This window comes from Mytilus galloprovincialis, chromosome 11, assembly GCF_965363235.1.
Source record: "Mytilus galloprovincialis chromosome 11, xbMytGall1.hap1.1, whole genome shotgun sequence".
Classification (NCBI taxonomy): Eukaryota; Metazoa; Mollusca; class Bivalvia; order Mytilida; family Mytilidae; genus Mytilus; species Mytilus galloprovincialis.
In genome coordinates this window covers 20,310,237-20,328,383 of record NC_134848.1, presented here as the reverse complement: position 1 = coordinate 20,328,383, position 18,147 = coordinate 20,310,237, and the positions used below count along the sequence as shown (strand labels likewise).

General features: G+C 43.0%; 1 long non-coding RNA gene across 1 annotated transcript; it reads right to left on the bottom strand.

Moving 5' to 3' along the window:
* Positions 1-13,489: 13,489 nt before the first annotated feature.
* On the bottom strand, positions 13,490-14,552 carry LOC143051120 (uncharacterized). The gene is made up of 2 exons (XR_012970604.1): positions 14,449-14,552; positions 13,490-13,829 (listed from the first exon to the last, which is right to left on the bottom strand). It is a non-coding gene; the product is annotated as an uncharacterized LOC143051120 (long non-coding RNA).
* Between the last annotated feature and the right edge of the window lie 3,595 nt (positions 14,553-18,147).

The window sequence follows — 18,147 nt, the reverse complement described above, 5'->3', positions numbered from 1 at the left end:
TGGAGCTACATTAGTAAAATCTTAGTCTATATATAAGAAAACAATCCAGTATACCTAAATGAAAGAGAAGATACAAAAGGGAGAAATAAAAAATAAACAATGTCGTTAAAAACAAAAACGACGAAAACAATGCAGAGAAACTAAAAGACAGCAATATAGGTTCTTAAAAGTTTGTTGGATAATGATACGCAATGAGTAATACTGAAATTAAACTATAACCATCAAATTTCCTAAACCTATGCAATGAGGAAATTTGTTTTAGAAAAAGACAAGAACAGCAAAATGAAGCCTTAGAATTCTGACATTTGAACGGCCAATTTAAGATATAGTTTTAGTCTCATTTCGAAGAGATTGTAGCTGAGAAATACCTATGGTTTAAAAAGACTTCGAACATTGATTAATTTTTATAATTAAAATGTAACAACGACTAAGGATGTACCAAACCAAACGTGTGAGTATTGCATTAACTTTTTTTTCTAAAATATAGCATTTGTTGCGACAAAAATATCTATACTTACAATTATAACTGTCCCAACAGTTTCTGATATAAACTTAGCAAATGCTTTCAACTCCTACACTTTCTCTGATATATATACTCTTAACATTTTTTGTATTACGTAATAACTGCACATATTTATTTGAGCACGAGGAAAAATCATGCATACGCGCTTTGATTCCATTGGCCGAACAAGAAGTACACGTAGCCGCACAATTTATTAAAAAAAAAATCAAACAAATCTATAGAAATATGTAAGCAACATATGCAACCACTACGGCAAGTACATATGTATGTTAAAAAGTATGTTAAGTTAATAAAAAAATAAAACAAATTAACATGTTAAGTAACATTTAACATTGATTAAGATTGTTCTATAAGTTAGTTGTATTCGATATTGTATTTTGCATTGAAAGAAAAAAGTGTAAAAACAAAATATTATTATAATAGCTAAACAGTTAGAATGTACATTGCGACGTGCGAATTGCATACTTACGATGACACAAAGACTTTTTATGACTAAAAGTTATATGAGTTATACTAAAATACTATTTCAGACAAACAATAAAAAGTAATTAACTGAATTAACCTGGATCATGACTCCAGTGCAAATGATCAGATCATTTTGAAGAAAAACGATACCTATCACGGTCTCGGAAGAGAAGTTAAAAAACCGAACAACAAGATAAGACAAGATAGCGAACGTTTGTGTCTTTGGGTAGGATTGGGCTTATGAGCAAGAAGTTTTGAGTAATTTTTAACGTTTAACTAGAATACGTATTTAATTCGTCGAAAACTATTTATTATTGTGTACAAACCTATTTCTTTGTTTCAAATCGTATGAGCATCTAAATGTACAAACAATTCATTTTCAGCATGTCTTATGAAATGATATTCAGTTCTTTACATCTTCACTATTACCGTATAGCGGTTTTTTTTTCGCGGGGTGCAAATTTTCGCTTATTTTCGCGGATAGAACAAATTCGCTGAATTAAAATCCTCCAATTTAAAGTGTACATGATAAAGTATTGATCAAAGTTATGAATCCGCCAAAATGAAAACCGCCAAAATATTTCTTATACCTTATTCAAGTAAATCGCGAAATTTTACAACCGCGAAAATAACCCACTGTACGGTATTTCGTTCAACATCACTTACCATAGAATATAGAATAGTTTTTTTTTCTAACTAGTTAAAAGAACTACTCTCATGCAAAATAAGTCCCCAGGACGACGCATTGTTTCAAACAATTCGACACGAAGGTGATGACAACTTTGGTAATTTTCCTGAGTGACAAAACTTTCATTATCAGCTAAATCAACATATACATGTAGTCTTTGTACAAACATATCAAAGATGCATATATATTAAGGTAAATAAACTTTGATAGTACAAATTAATTTAATAAAATTAGAAATTTTCTGAAATCGAGCATTGGAAAGATATATGGGCTCCGTCGGATTGAAATCTACCTTATTCTTGTGAATATCAATATATCTGTTATCCTATATTCGGCTTGAAATAAAATATCTATCAAAAGTCTGTAACTCTTTGAAAATTGAGTTGTTATAAGAACCTATAAAAAAATTATCAAGGGTACCGGGATTAATATTTAATACGCCATACGCGCGTTTCGTCTACATAAGACTCATCAGTGACGCTCATACCATAACAGTTGAAAAGCCAAATAAAGTACAAAGTTGAAGAGCACTGAGGACCCTTAATTCAAAAAAATTTAAAACAGATTAAAATTCCTTTTTTTTATTTCGACTTTTTACATGTTAAATGACCCTTTAACCAATCAAAGTTGTGGATTTGCATAAGGTCGATGTCTATCCGAAGCAGCTCATATCTTGTCTACACAAATATTAACTACTTGGTTATTGATACACTCGGGGACCTACAAAAGAATCGTCCCGGTGATAACAAGATAGATAGATAGTTTATTCTTATAAAACCGTGCAAGTACATAGGTTACAGCGATGTTAAAAAATAATATACATAAAAATTTTAAAAAATGCATTAAAAATGCATAAAATTTCGGATGAGATAAAATATAAAAGAATATATATAATAGACTTATATAGTCAAATGTAAAAGTAAAAATTGTATAAAGAAATACTTTCTATAAGTATAAGTATGGTAAATAATATAGCAATCGACAATCACCGGGTGAACCTGCTACTCTCCTTCTCACAACTCATCATAGCAATCGGCATTCCACGGTGAACCCGCTTCTCTCCTTCTCACAACTCATCATAGCAATCGGCATTCCACGGTGAACCCGCTTCTCTCCTTCTCACAACTCATCATAGCAATCGGCAATCCCCGGCTGAACACGTTACTCTCCTTCTCACAATTCATCATATCAATCGGCAATCCCTGGGTGAACCCGCTACTCTCCATCTCACAACTCATCATAGCAATCGGAAATCCTCGGGTGAACCTGCTACTCTCCTTCTCACAACTCATCATAGCAATCGGCAATCACCGGGTGAACCCGCTACTCTGCTCCTCACAACTCATCATAGCAATCGGCAATCCCCGGGTGAACCTGCTACTCTCCTTCTCACAACTCATCATATCAATCGGCAATCCCAGGGTGAACCTGCTACTCTCCTTCTCACAACTCATCATAGCAATCGGCAATCCCAGTGTGAACCTGCTACTCTCCTTCTCACAACTCATCATAGCAATCGGCAATCCCAGGGTGAACCTGCTACACTCCTTCTCACAACTCATCATATCAATCGGCAATCCCAGGGTGAACCTGCTACTCTCCTTCTCACAACTCATCATAGCAATCGGCAATCCCTGGGTGAACCCGCTACTCTCCTTCTCACAACTCATCATAGCAATCGGCAATCCCAGGGTGAACCTGCTACTCTCCTTCTCACAACTCATTATAGCAATCGGCAATCCCTGGGTGAACCCGCTACTCTCCTTCTCACAACTCATCATAGCAATCGGCAATCCCAGGGTGAACCTGCTACTCTCCTTCTCACAACTCATCATAGCAATCGGCAATCCCAGGGTGAACCTGCTACTCTCCATCTCACAACTCATCATAGCAATCGGCAATCCCCGGGTGAACCCGCTACTCTCCTTCTCACAACTCATCATATCAATCGGCAATCCCCAGGTGAACCCACTACTCTTCTTCGCACAACTCATCATAGCAATCAGCAGTCCCCGGGTGAGCCCGCTACTCTCCTTCTCACAACACATCATAGCAATCGGCAATCTCCGGGTGAACCCGCTACTCTCCTTTTCACAACTCATCATAGCAATCGGCAATCCCCGGGTGAACCCGCTACTCTCCTTCTCACAACTCATCATAGCAATCGGCAATCCCCGGGTGAACCCGCTACTCTCCTTCTCACAACACACCATAGCAATCGGCAATCCCCGGGTGAACAAGATACTCTCCTTCTCACAACACATCATAGCAATCGGCAATCCCCGGCTGAACACGCTACTCTCCTTCTCACAATTCATCATATCAATCGGCAATCCCTGGGTGAACCCGCTACTCTCCTTCTCACAACTCATCATAGCAATCGGCAATCCCCGGGTGAGCCCGCTACTCTCCTTCTCACAACTCATCATAGCAATCGGCAATCCCCGGGTGACCCCGCTACTCTCCTTCTCACAACACATCATAGCAATCGGCAATCCTCGGCTGAACACGCTACTCTCCTTCTCATAATTCATCATATCAATCGGCAATCCCTGGGTCAACCCGCTACTCTCCTTCTCACAACTCATCATAGCAATCGTCAATCCCCGGGTGAGCCCGCTACTCTCCTTCTCACAACTCATCTTAGCATTCGGCAATCCCCGGGTGAGCCCGCTACTCTCCTTCTCACAACTCATCATAGCAATCGGCAATCTCCGGGTGAGCCCGCTACTCTCCTTCTCACAACTCATCATAGCAATCGGCAATCCCAGGGTGAGCCCGCTACTCTCCTTCTCACAACTCATCATAGCAATCGGCAATCCCCGGGTGAACAAGCTACTCTCCTTCTCACAACACATCATAGCAATCGGCAATCCCCGGCTCAACACGCTACTCTCCTTCTCACAATTCATCATATCAATCGGCAATCCCTGGGTGAACCCGCTACTCTCCTTCTCACAACTCATCATAGCAATCGGCAATCCCCGGGTGAGCCCGCTACTCTCCTTCTCACAACTCATCATAGCAATCGGCAATCTCCGGGTGAGCCCGCTACTCTCCTTCTCACAACTCATCATAGCAATCGGCAATCCCCGGGTGAGCCCGCTACTCTCCTTCTCACAACTCATCATAGCAATCGGCAATCCCCGGGTGAACAAGCTACTCTCCTTCTCACAACACATCATAGCAATCGGCAATCCCCGGCTGAACACGCTACTCTCCTTCTCACAATTCATCATATCAATCGGCAATCCCTGGGTGAACCCGCTACTCTCCTTCTCACAACTCATCATAGCAATCGGCAATCCCCGGGTGAGCCCGCTACTCTCCTTCTCACAACTCATCATAGCAATCGGCAGTCCCCGGGTGAGCCCGCTACTCTCCTTCTCACAACTCATCATAGGAATCGGCAATCCCCGGGTGAGCCCGCTACTCTCCTTCTCACAACACATCATATTAATCGGCAATCCCCAAGTGAGCCCGCTACTCTCCTTCTCACAACTCATCATAGCAATCGGCAATCTCCGGGTGAGCCCGCTACTCTCCTCACAACTCATCATAGGAATCGGCAATCCCCGGGTGAGCCCGCTACTCTCCCTCTCACAACACACATAGCAATCGGCAATCCCCGGCTGAACACGCTACTCTCCTTCTCACAACACATCATAGCAATCGGCAATCCCCGGGTGAGCCCGCTACTCTCCTTCCCACAACTCAGCATAGCAATCGGCAATCTCCGGGTGAGCCCGCTACTCTCCTTTTCACAACTCATCATAGCAATCGGCAATCCCCGGGTGAGCCCGCTACTCTCCTTCTCACAACTCATCATAGCAATCGGCAATCCCCGGGTGAACAAGCTTCTCTCCTTCTCACAACACATCATAGCAATAGGCAATCCCCGGCTGAACACGCTACTCTCCTTCTCACAATTCATCATATCAATCGGCAATCCCCGGCTGAACACGCTACTCTCCTTCTCACAACTCATCATAGCAATCGGCAATCCCCGGGTGAGCCCGCTACTCTCCTTCTCACAACTCAGCATAGCAATCGGCAATCTCCGGGTGAGCCCGCTACTCTCCTTCTCACAACACATCTTAGCAATCGGCAATCCCCGGGTGAGCCCGCTACTCTCCTTCTCACAACTCATCATAGCAATCGGCAATCCCCGGGTGAGCCCGCTACTCTCCTTCTCACAACTCATCATAGCAATCGGCAATCCCCGGGTGAACAAGCTACTCTCCTTCTCACAACACATCATAGCAATCGGCAATCCCCGGCTGAACACGCTACTCTCCTTCTCACAATTCATCATATCAATCGGCAATCCCTGGGTGAACCCGCTACTCTCCTTCTCACAACTCATCATAGCAATCGGCAATCCCCGGGTGAGCCCGCTACTCTCCTTTTCACAACTCATCATAGCAATCGGCAGTCCCCGGGTGAGCCGCTACTCTCCTTCTCACAACTCATCATAGGAATCGGCAATCCCCGGGTGAGCCCGCTACTCTCCTTCTCACAACACATCATAGCAATCGGCAATCCCCGGGTGAGCCCGCTACTCTCCTTCTCACAACTCATCATAGCAATCGGCAATCTCCGGGTGAGCCCGCTACTCTCCTTCTCACAACTCATCAGAGGAATCGGCAATCCCCGGGTGAGCCCGCTACTCTCCTTCTCACAACACATAATAGCAATATGCAATCCCCGGCTGAACACGCTACTTTCCTTCTCACAACACATCATAGCAATCGGCAATCCCCGGGTGAGCCCGCTACTCTCCTTCTCACAACTCAGCATAGCAATCGGCAATCTCCGGGTGACCCCGCTACTCTCCTTCTCACAACACATCATAGCAATCGGCAATCCCCGGGTGAGCCCGCTACTCTCCTTCTCACAACTCATCATAGCAATCGGCAATCCCCAGGTGAACCCGCTACTCTCCTTCTCACAACACACCATAGCAATCGGCAATCCCCGGGTGAACAAGATACTCTCCTTCTCACAACACATCATAGGAATCGGCAATCCCCGGGTGAGCCCGCTACTCTCCTTCTCACAACTCATCATAGCAATCGGCAATCCCCGGGTGAACCCGCTACTCTCCTTCTCACAACACACCATAGCAATCGGCAATCCCCGGGTGAACAAGATACTCTCCTTCTCACAACACATCATATCAATCGGCAATCCCCGGCTGAACCCGCTACTCTCCTTCTCACAATTCATCATATCAATCGGCAATCCCTGGGTGAACCCGCTACTCTCCTTCTCACAACTCATCATAGCAATCGGCAATCCCCGGGTGAGCCCGCTACTCTCCTTCTCACAATTCATCATAGCAATCGGCAATCCCCGGGTGAACAAGCTACTCTCCTTCTCACAACACATCATAGCAATCGGCAATCCTCGGCTGAACACGCTACTCTCCTTCTCACAACTCATCATAGCAATCGGCAATCACTGGGTCAACCCGCTACTCTCCTTCTCACAACTCATCATAGCAATCGGCAATCCCCGGGTGAGCCCGCTACTCTCCTTCTCACAACTCATCATAGCAATCGGCAATCCCCGGGTGAGCCTGCTACTCTCCTTCTCACAACTCATCATAGCAATCGGCAATCTCCGGGTGAGCCCGCTACTCTATTTCTCACAACTCATCATAGCAATCGGCAATCCCCGGGTGAGCCCGCTACTCTCCTTCTCACAACACACCATAGCCATCGGCAATCCCCGGGTGAACAAGATACTCTCCTTCTCACAACACATCATATCAATCGGCAATCCCCGGCTGAACCCGCTACTCTCCTTCTCACAATTCATCATATCAATCGGCAATCCCTGGGTGAACCCGCTACTCTCCTTCTCACAACTCATCATAGCAATCGGCAATCCCCGGGTGAGCCCGCTACTCTCCTTCTCACAACTCATCATAGCAATCGGCAATCCCCGGGTGAACAAGCTACTCTCCTTCTCACAACACATCATAGCAATCGGCAATCCTCGGCTGAACACGCTACTCTCCTTCTCATAATTCATCATATCAATCGGCAATCCCTGGGTGAACCCGCTACTCTCCTTCTCACAACTCATCATAGCAATCGGCAATCCCCGGGTGAGCCCGCTACTCTCCTTCTCACAACTCATCATAGCAATCGGCAATCCCCGGGTGAGCCTGCTACTCTCCTTCTCACAACTCATCATAGCAATCGGCAATCTCCGGGTGAGCCCGCTACTCTTTTTCTCACAACTCATCATAGCAATCGGCAATCCCCGGGTGAGCCCGCTACTCTCCTTCTCACAACTCATCATAGCAATCGGCAATCCCCGGGTGAACAAGCTACTCTCCTTCTCACAACACATCATAGCAATCGGCAATCCCCGGCTGAACACGCTACTCTCCTTCTCACAATTCATCATATCAATCGGCAATCCCTGGGTGAACCCGCTACTCTCCTTCTCACAACTCATCATAGCAATCGGCAATCTCCGGGTGAGCCCGCTACTCTCCTTCTCACAACTCATCATAGTAATCGGCAATCCCCGGCTGAACACGCTACTCTCCTTCTCACAACACATCATAGCAATCGGCAATCCCCGGCTGAACACGCTACTCTCCTTCTCACAACACATCATAGCAATCGGCAATCCCCGGGTGAGCCCGCTACTCTCCTTCTCACAACTCATCATAGCAATCGGCAATCTCCGGGTGAGCCCGCTACTCTCCTTCTCACAACTCATCATAGGAATCGGCAATCCCCGGGTGAGCCCGCTACTCTCCTTCTCACAACACATAATAGCAATATGCAATCCCCGGCTGAACACGCTACTTTCCTTCTCACAACACATCATAGCAATCGGCAATCCCCGGGTGAGCCCGCTACTCTCCTTCTCACAACTCAGCATAGCAATCGGCAATCTCCGGGTGACCCCGCTACTCTCCTTCTCACAACACATCATAGCAATCGGCAATCCCCGGGTGAGCCCGCTACTCTCCTTCTCACAACTCATCATAGCAATCGGCAATCCCCGGGTGAACCCGCTACTCTCCTTCTCACAACACACCATAGCAATCGGCAATCCCCGGGTGAACAAGATACTCTCCTTCTCACAACACATCATAGGAATCGGCAATCCCCGGGTGAGCCCGCTACTCTCCTTCTCACAACTCATCATAGCAATCGGCAATCCCCGGGTGAACCCGCTACTCTCCTTCTCACAACACACCATAGCAATCGGCAATCCCCGGGTGAACAAGATACTCTCCTTCTCACAACACATCATATCAATCGGCAATCCCCGGCTGAACCCGCTACTCTCCTTCTCACAATTCATCATATCAATCGGCAATCCCTGGGTGAACCCGCTACTCTCCTTCTCACAACTCATCATAGCAATCGGCAATCCCCGGGTGAACAAGCTACTCTCCTTCTCACAACACATCATAGCAATCGGCAATCCTCGGCTGAACACGCTACTCTCCTTCTCATAATTCATCATATCAATCGGCAATCCCTGGGTGAACCCGCTACTCTCCTTCTCACAACTCATCATAGCAATCGGCAATCCCCGGGTGAGCCCGCTACTCTCCTTCTCACAACTCATCATAGCAATCGGCAATCCCCGGGTGAGCCTGCTACTCTCCTTCTCACAACTCATCATAGCAATCGGCAATCTCCGGGTGAGCCCGCTACTCTTTTTCTCACAACTCATCATAGCAATCGGCAATCCCCGGGTGAGCCCGCTACTCTCCTTCTCACAACTCATCATAGCAATCGGCAATCCCCGGGTGAACAAGCTACTCTCCTTCTCACAACACATCATAGCAATCGGCAATCCCCGGCTGAACACGCTACTCTCCTTCTCACAATTCATCATATCAATCGGCAATCCCTGGGTGAACCCGCTACTCTCCTTCTCACAACTCATCATAGCAATCGGCAATCTCCGGGTGAGCCCGCTACTCTCCTTCTCACAACTCATCATAGTAATCGGCAATCCCCGGCTGAACACGCTACTCTCCTTCTCACAACACATCATAGCAATCGGCAATCCCCGGCTGAACACGCTACTCTCCTTCTCACAACACATCATAGCAATCGGCAATCCCCGGGTGAGCCCGCTACTCTCCTTCTCACAACTCATCATAGCAATCGGCAATCTCCGGGTGAGCCCGCTACTCTCCTTCTCACAACTCATCATAGGAATCGGCAATCCCCGGGTGAGCCCGCTACTCTCCTTCTCACAACACATAATAGCAATATGCAATCCCCGGCTGAACACGCTACTTTCCTTCTCACAACACATCATAGCAATCGGCAATCCCCGGGTGAGCCCGCTACTCTCCTTCTCACAACTCAGCATAGCAATCGGCAATCTCCGGGTGACCCCGCTACTCTCCTTCTCACAACACATCATAGCAATCGGCAATCCCCGGGTGAGCCCGCTACTCTCCTTCTCACAACTCATCATAGCAATCGGCAATCCCCGGGTGAACCCGCTACTCTCCTTCTCACAACACACCATAGCAATCGGCAATCCCCGGGTGAACAAGATACTCTCCTTCTCACAACACATCATAGGAATCGGCAATCCCCGGGTGAGCCCGCTACTCTCCTTCTCACAACTCATCATAGCAATCGGCAATCCCCGGGTGAACCCGCTACTCTCCTTCTCACAACACACCATAGCAATCGGCAATCCCCGGGTGAACAAGATACTCTCCTTCTCACAACACATCATATCAATCGGCAATCCCCGGCTGAACCCGCTACTCTCCTTCTCACAATTCATCATATCAATCGGCAATCCCTGGGTGAACCCGCTACTCTCCTTCTCACAACTCATCATAGCAATCGGCAATCCCCGGGTGAGCCCGCTACTCTCCTTCTCACAACTCATCATAGCAATCGGCAATCCCCGGGTGAACAAGCTACTCTCCTTCTCACAACACATCATAGCAATCGGCAATCCTCGGCTGAACACGCTACTCTCCTTCTCATAATTCATCATATCAATCGGCAATCCCTGGGTGAACCCGCTACTCTCCTTCTCACAACTCATCATAGCAATCGGCAATCCCCGGGTGAGCCCGCTACTCTCCTTCTCACAACTCATCATAGCAATCGGCAATCCCCGGGTGAGCCTGCTACTCTCCTTCTCACAACTCATCATAGCAATCGGCAATCTCCGGGTGAGCCCGCTACTCTATTTCTCACAACTCATCATAGCAATCGGCAATCCCCGGGTGAGCCCGCTACTCTCCTTCTCACAACTCATCATAGCAATCGGCAATCCCCGGGTGAACAAGCTACTCTCCTTCTCACAACACATCATAGCAATCGGCAATCCCCGGCTGAACACGCTACTCTCCTTCTCACAATTCATCATATCAATCGGCAATCCCTGGGTGAGCCCGCTACTCTCCTTCTCACAACTCATCATAGCAATCGGCAATCTCCGGGTGAGCCCGCTACTCTCCTTCTCACAACTCATCATAGTAATCGGCAATCCCCGGCTGAACACGCTACTCTCCTTCTCACAACACATCATAGCAATCGGCAATCCCCGGCTGAACACGCTACTCTCCTTCTCACAACACATCATAGCAATCGGCAATCCCCGGCTGAACACGCTACTCTCCTTCTCACAACTCATCATAGCAATCGGCAATCTCCGGGTGAGCCCGCTACTCTCCTTCTCACAACTCATCATAGGAATCGGCAATCCCCGGGTGAGCCCGCTACTCTCCTTCTCACAACACATCATACCAATCGGCAATCCCCGGCTGAACACGCTACTCTCCTTCTTACAATTCATTATATCAGTCGGCAATCCCTGGGTGAACCCGCTACTCTCATTATCACAACTCATCATAGCAATCGGCAGTCCCCGGGTGAGCCCGCTACTCTCCTTCTCACAACTCATCACAGCAATCGGCAACCCCCAGGTGAACCAGCTACTCTCCTTCTCACAATTCATCATATCAATCGGCAATCCCTGGGAGAACCCGCTACTCTCCTTCTCACAATTCATCATATCAATCGGCAATCCCTGGGTGAACCCGCTACTCTCCTTCTCACAATTCATCATATCAATCGGCAATCCCTGGGTGAACCCGCTAATCTCCTTCTCACAACTCATCATATTAATCGGCAATCTCCGGGTGAACCCGCTACTCTCCTTTTCACAACTCATCATAGCAATCGGCAATCCCCGGGTGAGCCCGCTACTCTCCTTCTCACAACTCATCATAGCAATCGGCAATCCCCGGGTGAACCCGCTACTCTCCTTCTCACAACTCATAATAGCAATCGGCAATCCCCGGGTGAGCCCGCTACTCTCCTTCTCACAACACATCATAGCAATCGGCAATCCCCGGCTGAACACGCTACTCTCCTCCTCACAATTCATGATATCAATCGGCAATCCCTGGGTGAACCCGCTACTCTCCTTCTCACAATTCATCATATCAATCGGCAATCCCTGGGTGAACCCGCTACTCTCCTTCTCACAACTCATCATAGCAATCGGCAGTCCCCGGGTGAGGCCGCTACTCTCCTTCTCACAACTCATCATAGCAATCGGCAACCCCCAGGTGAACCAGCTACTCTCCTTCTCACAATTCATCATATCAATCGGCAATCCCTGGGTGAACCCGCTACTCTCCTTCTCACAATTCAGCATAGCAATAGGCAATCTCAGGGTGAACCCGCTACTCTCCTTCTCACAATTCATCATATCAATCGGCAATCCCTGGGTGAACCCGCTACTCTCCTTCTCACAACTCATCATAGCAATCGGAAATCCCCGGGTGAGCCCGCTACTCTCCTTCTCACAATTCATCATAGCAATAGGCAATCTCCGGGTGAACCCGCTACTCTCCTTCTCACAATTCATCATATCAATCGGCAATCCCTGGGTGAACCCGCTACTCTCCTTCTCACAACTCATCATAGCAATCGGCAGTCCCCGGGTGAGTCCGCTACTCTCCTTCTCACAACTCATCATAGCAATCGGCAACCCCCAGGTCAACCTGCTACTCTCCTTCTCACTAGAATGTCATGTTTCCTCACAATCAACAACCCTCGGGTCAACCTGCTACTCTCCTTCTCACTAGAATGTCATGTTTCCTCACAATCAGCAACCCTCGTGTCAACCTGCTACTCTCCTTCTCACTAGAATGTCATGTTTCCTCACAATCAGCAACCCTCGTGTCAACCTGCTACTCTCCTTCTCACTAGAATGTCATGTTTCCTCACAATCAGCAACCCTCGTGTCAACCTGCTACTCTCCTTCTCACTAGAATGTCATGCTACCTCACAAACGAAATAAAATTTAAAATTGTACATATATGTAGTCATTCAAAGTGTCTATTTTGTCTGATGGGTGCAGCCATGATATAAATAAAATTGTAATATGTTTAATAGTTTATTATTTGTTCTCGAGGTAATAAGCTTTGATTAGGTAGGACATTATAACGAACCCAAAACATTGAAGTTAACAGATAATTTCTTTATATTGTAAATTTGCATTCGATATATCTTTTTAGATCTGATCTTGTTTCAGATGGATTTTGTAAATTCTATCACGGGAGAAAAAAATGAACGAGGAGTCCCCTGTACTGTTCCAATAGAGAAGACGTGTAATTAGTTTTTTACACCTCAAAACCTGCATGCACGTTACACAGGAAATCATGCTACGTTTTTTTTCATCAGCACATATATTTACATTGTAGATGGGAGTGGTAGTGCTGTCCTCGGTTGGCATACCGACATGACAAAGATGGTATCATTCAAATAAATTGATAATAATAAAATATAATATCTTTAATTGTTTTTGATATTCTAGTATCTTGTCCTGTAATTTTTAAGCCTTGCAAACTATGAACATGTGGTCATGATCATAAAAGTAAGACCACACTCGTCGAAGACTGTTGGCTTTGAACGACAACAAACATCTCCTTCTCCTAAGGTTAACTTTCCCGTCTATGTCGTTGTACCCTGGGACGTACCAACCACTCCATCCATAAGACCATTTAATTTTGTATGCCGCAATCTTCCCTCCAGCTGCCACCTGATCCACTTGCATACTCATCCCTGCGGCCCATCTACAGTCATGTGTTGCACCTCTAGTGATCTCAGTACATTTAGCCTAAAGAATAAGACAATATATTGAAAGAACATTAGCGAGTTTTGATGAATGAATATAAAACTGTAAATAAAAATGTATACCATTATGATATTAAAATATTTCCTTTAGCATAGCTGTTTTATAAGGGCACTTACCAGAAAAGTGCTTAACCGTAGTGCTTAGTAAGATAAAGCGTTGGTAAAATAATTCTTAAATACAGTGGATGCTGACTGTGTGATGAAATTGCAGTTTGACACGGTAGATGCAATACAAACATGGATTTCTAAAATCGTCATTTCTGCCGCTGCTTTACTAGGAATATCTCCACAAAAATAAATTGAAAATAGCATGTAAAAGTAAAACGTAGCTCATAAACAAGGCAAGATATAAGAAATATATAAATGTCTAAATGTGTTTATAACGTCTTTATGAAATGCTACCTTATCCTACGGGTAGGATATTTTTGAAATGCTTACCATTAGTTTTTTGTAGATTTAAACGTTTATGCCAGATTATGCATCATACATCGTTTTTTATGTGTGTGTAAGAATTGTAAACATTAATATTTTACCTTGTCAAAAGGAACACAACATTTAAGCGCTTTATTTTCAAGGCATTTATTTATTTTATTAAAACAAACCTGTGATGAGATGTCGTATATCATTTTGTCATTTTGGCAATTAATACTAACAACCAAACCAACTAGAGCCGCTAAACCAAACAGTGACATACCAGTTCTTCACAAAACTTCAATGATAAACAAGGAAATATTTGCAATTAATACGATATTATGATTGAAGTAAACTATACGAAGCCCAGGCTGACAATGTTTTTTCGAGATACCAATCTGCTCTATCACCCTCTCAGCTATGTGCTATTTTATTTATTACACTGAATGACATATTGTTATTGTCTTTTACAGATTAATTTTATTTTCAAAGTATTTTCATTGACATCACGTACATAACAACGTTACGGGTAATAGAAAAAAACCAACAAGATGTTTACAGTCATATAATAAAATATGAGTCAAAACTTACAACTTTTAATCATAGTTTTAATTACTTGATGTAAATTCAAATCAAAATGATTGTCCTTTAACTATCATCGATTTTTAATTGATCTGGACGAGAGGGCAACAGTAAAAAAAATGTCACTCGCTCAACGGAGTGATAGAGTAAATTAAAACCCTCGAATTAGTCAATCAAAATATGGCATTTTAACGTGAAGTATAATAATAAATTTAAATATGTATTATTTTTGTTTCATATTACAATAACTGTCATGTTACCAGGTAAACAAATCCTGGAAAATCATAACGTGTACAATACCAGGAAATACATATTGAAAAATTGTCACGCAATTAAGTTCTAGAACTGTTATATCATCAATATAATACAAAACTATAAACGTGTAGATCTTGATTATGGTGCAAAAAAGCCCATATAATTCAACCGTTTTCTTTGTCCTCGTTTGTCTATTCTTGGTTACATCAATGTTGTTCAGTGTTAGTTGTGGTTCCTTATTTCAATCATTATCAATCATATCTCATCTTTTCATCTAGTTCATTATGAACCAACCTACCAAAATAACAACCTTGGTTTCAAATTGAAAGTAACACTTGTAGATCATACTACAAATGAGATTGATTGGTTGATTTTTATGTTGGGCGTAAGTGGAAAAAAGTTTTTAATTGGTGATGCCTGGTAGACCGGGACTATCCAAAAGATCTAGCCACCTTATAATGAGAAACTCATGAAATTGAAGGGCATTCTAGCTGTTTAACCACTTGTGTTCAATGCACTCCTTCTCTTTGCCCATTTTATGCCTTTTTATGCCATACATTTCTTTACTCATTCCGTCCAAATTAACCTTTCAAAGATACCAGGATCAAGTGGTCGGTCATCTAGATATACAACTATTTAGTTTACCAGCAGATTATTCAATTTTATACTTTATTTTCAGTTGGTTGTTTTATATTGTGTCTTTGTAGTTACGGTAGATTGATGGTATACTGTCATCTTAGATTATAGAATCACAGTACAAAATTGGTCTAGTTATTTGCCCAAATCTGCAAATTGTAGACCTTTTTCTCGAAATGGCTATTGATGGTAGGTTGAATACCAAAACTTATGACAAACGTTTTGATTTTAATTTTCCTATAGTCAACTTTCCATTTCTGTGTAGCAACATCCTAGCGGCACCAGCATATGGAGTATATGTGTCTCAATTGATACGTTACTCTAGAGCTAGCTCAAAGTACGTTGATTTTGTTGATCGAGGAATACTGCTTTCTCAAAAGTTGCTAAGACAGGGCTACGAATCAATCAAATTAAGGTCATCACACAAGAAATTTTACGGTCATCATCATGAGCTGATTGGCCATTGTGACAAAAGTGTGTCAGAAATCATATCTGATATTCTTCCTCAGTCATTATAACCTTCAATCATTACCGAACTGAACAAAGAAATAACACGACGGGTGCCGTATACGGTGCAGCAAATGCTTACCCTTCCGGAACACCTGATTTCGCTCCCGGTTTTTAGTGGAGTTCGTGTTGTTTCTTAATTAAGTCTTTCCACTTTTCTGTGGAAAGACTTATTGTATTTGTTCTGATTATTATTATTATTATTATTATTTTTTTTTTTTCCGCCAACTTTTGTTCTTGCGATAAATGTTTGTTTTGCAATATGTCGCTTAGATATTTCTCATATTGTATTGTATAGTTTATGCGCTTTTAAATTTCACCCTGCTAAGCCGAACCATTTTCTTTGTAAGAGTTATCTCCCTATTCACTGTTTATCATCAAAGCGTATCTCCTTCGTAACAAAAAAAGATAGCGACAAAATTCTTTTTACAAATTGTTCGTTACATCCTCAGTAATTTTTGGCGTATTTGGATCGAAGCGATTCGATGAAATTTTATAGGAGTTATCTACCTTTACAAAATAAATTTGTCGGTATGTTTATTTAACTCATTAACAGATAACCGTATAACCCTGGGATGTTTTTATTTGAGTCCCCTAGGTCCTAACTTAGAAAATGAGGTCAAGGTCAAAGGTCAAGGTCAAGTTCTCAATTGTGACTTTTGCTTGTTTTTGCATTTTCTCACTCACTTTGAGAGATACATATAAAAAAACAAGTGCAAAATGTCTGCTTAATTGTAATGAAGATATGCTACATTTAGTCTTATACAATTAGATGGCATCTTATAGGAGTTGTCGCCCCTGAAATGTCTTGATATGAGGTTATTTGATTATAACTTCAAGTAAGTTCATTATAAAGACATTTGACCTGAAACAAAAGGTTAAGTGACAAATGACCTTGAAAAATGGCTACCGGAAGTGACCTTGAGAAAACCGGAAGTAGCTTTTTTTGCAATTTTTTCACATAAAAGTACTCAGAAACCATATATTTTCTCATATAGATACATGAACAGATTACTGAAGACTAAAAATGACTTCCAACAAACCGGAAGCGGCCAATTTTCTCCCATTCTACATACTAAAGTATATAGAAACTTTATATTTTTGGAATCAGTGTGAAAGAAGCTATCATATGAGACCGGGTGTGACATTCATTTCACCGGAAGTAGCATATTATCTCCCTTATATCACTCAAAAAGATAATTAAACCATTATTTATCGCATCAGTATGAAGAAACCACCTTCTTATCCAAATTTCTTTGGTGTGGAAAGACTTTCAATTGTTCTCTGAACAATTGGTTTTTAATTATTATTTATAACTGTTGATGTAAATGTCATTTGGTTTTGTGAGTCTTTGTTTACTCCTTGGTTTTGATTGTTATTGTCTTGGAAACAGATTTGCAATTCAATGGTTAAACTGTTTATTTATATGAAGAAAAACATGGTGATTTATTGTATTATACAAAATATTTAAAGAAGTATTTTTTTTTTTTTTTTAGAATCTTTTTTTTTTTTTAAATGAGCCATTAAGGGGAGATGGCTATTAAAGTAAAAAAAATATGCTGGACTAATAGGGAAATTTTTTTATTCTTACTTGTAGCAAGAAAACAAGTTCGGTGACACCATTTTTTCTTTCGTTTTTCTTTTTCTTAAAACATATAATAAAATGTATTGTCGAAATGCTCATCTGGTGCAAGAAAATTGGTACCGTTAATTTTATAAAACCTATCTTCTCACAATTTATTTAAAAATTCGATCTCATAGAATTTTTTTATGCACACAAATGTGTTTTTTCATGAACAATCTAACCAAAGTTAGGTAATTTTCAACGACTCATAGCTTGAAAAATAGTGACCCATAATTTTTACTATAATGTCGAATAGTTATCAAAGGTATCAGACTTATAATTTAAT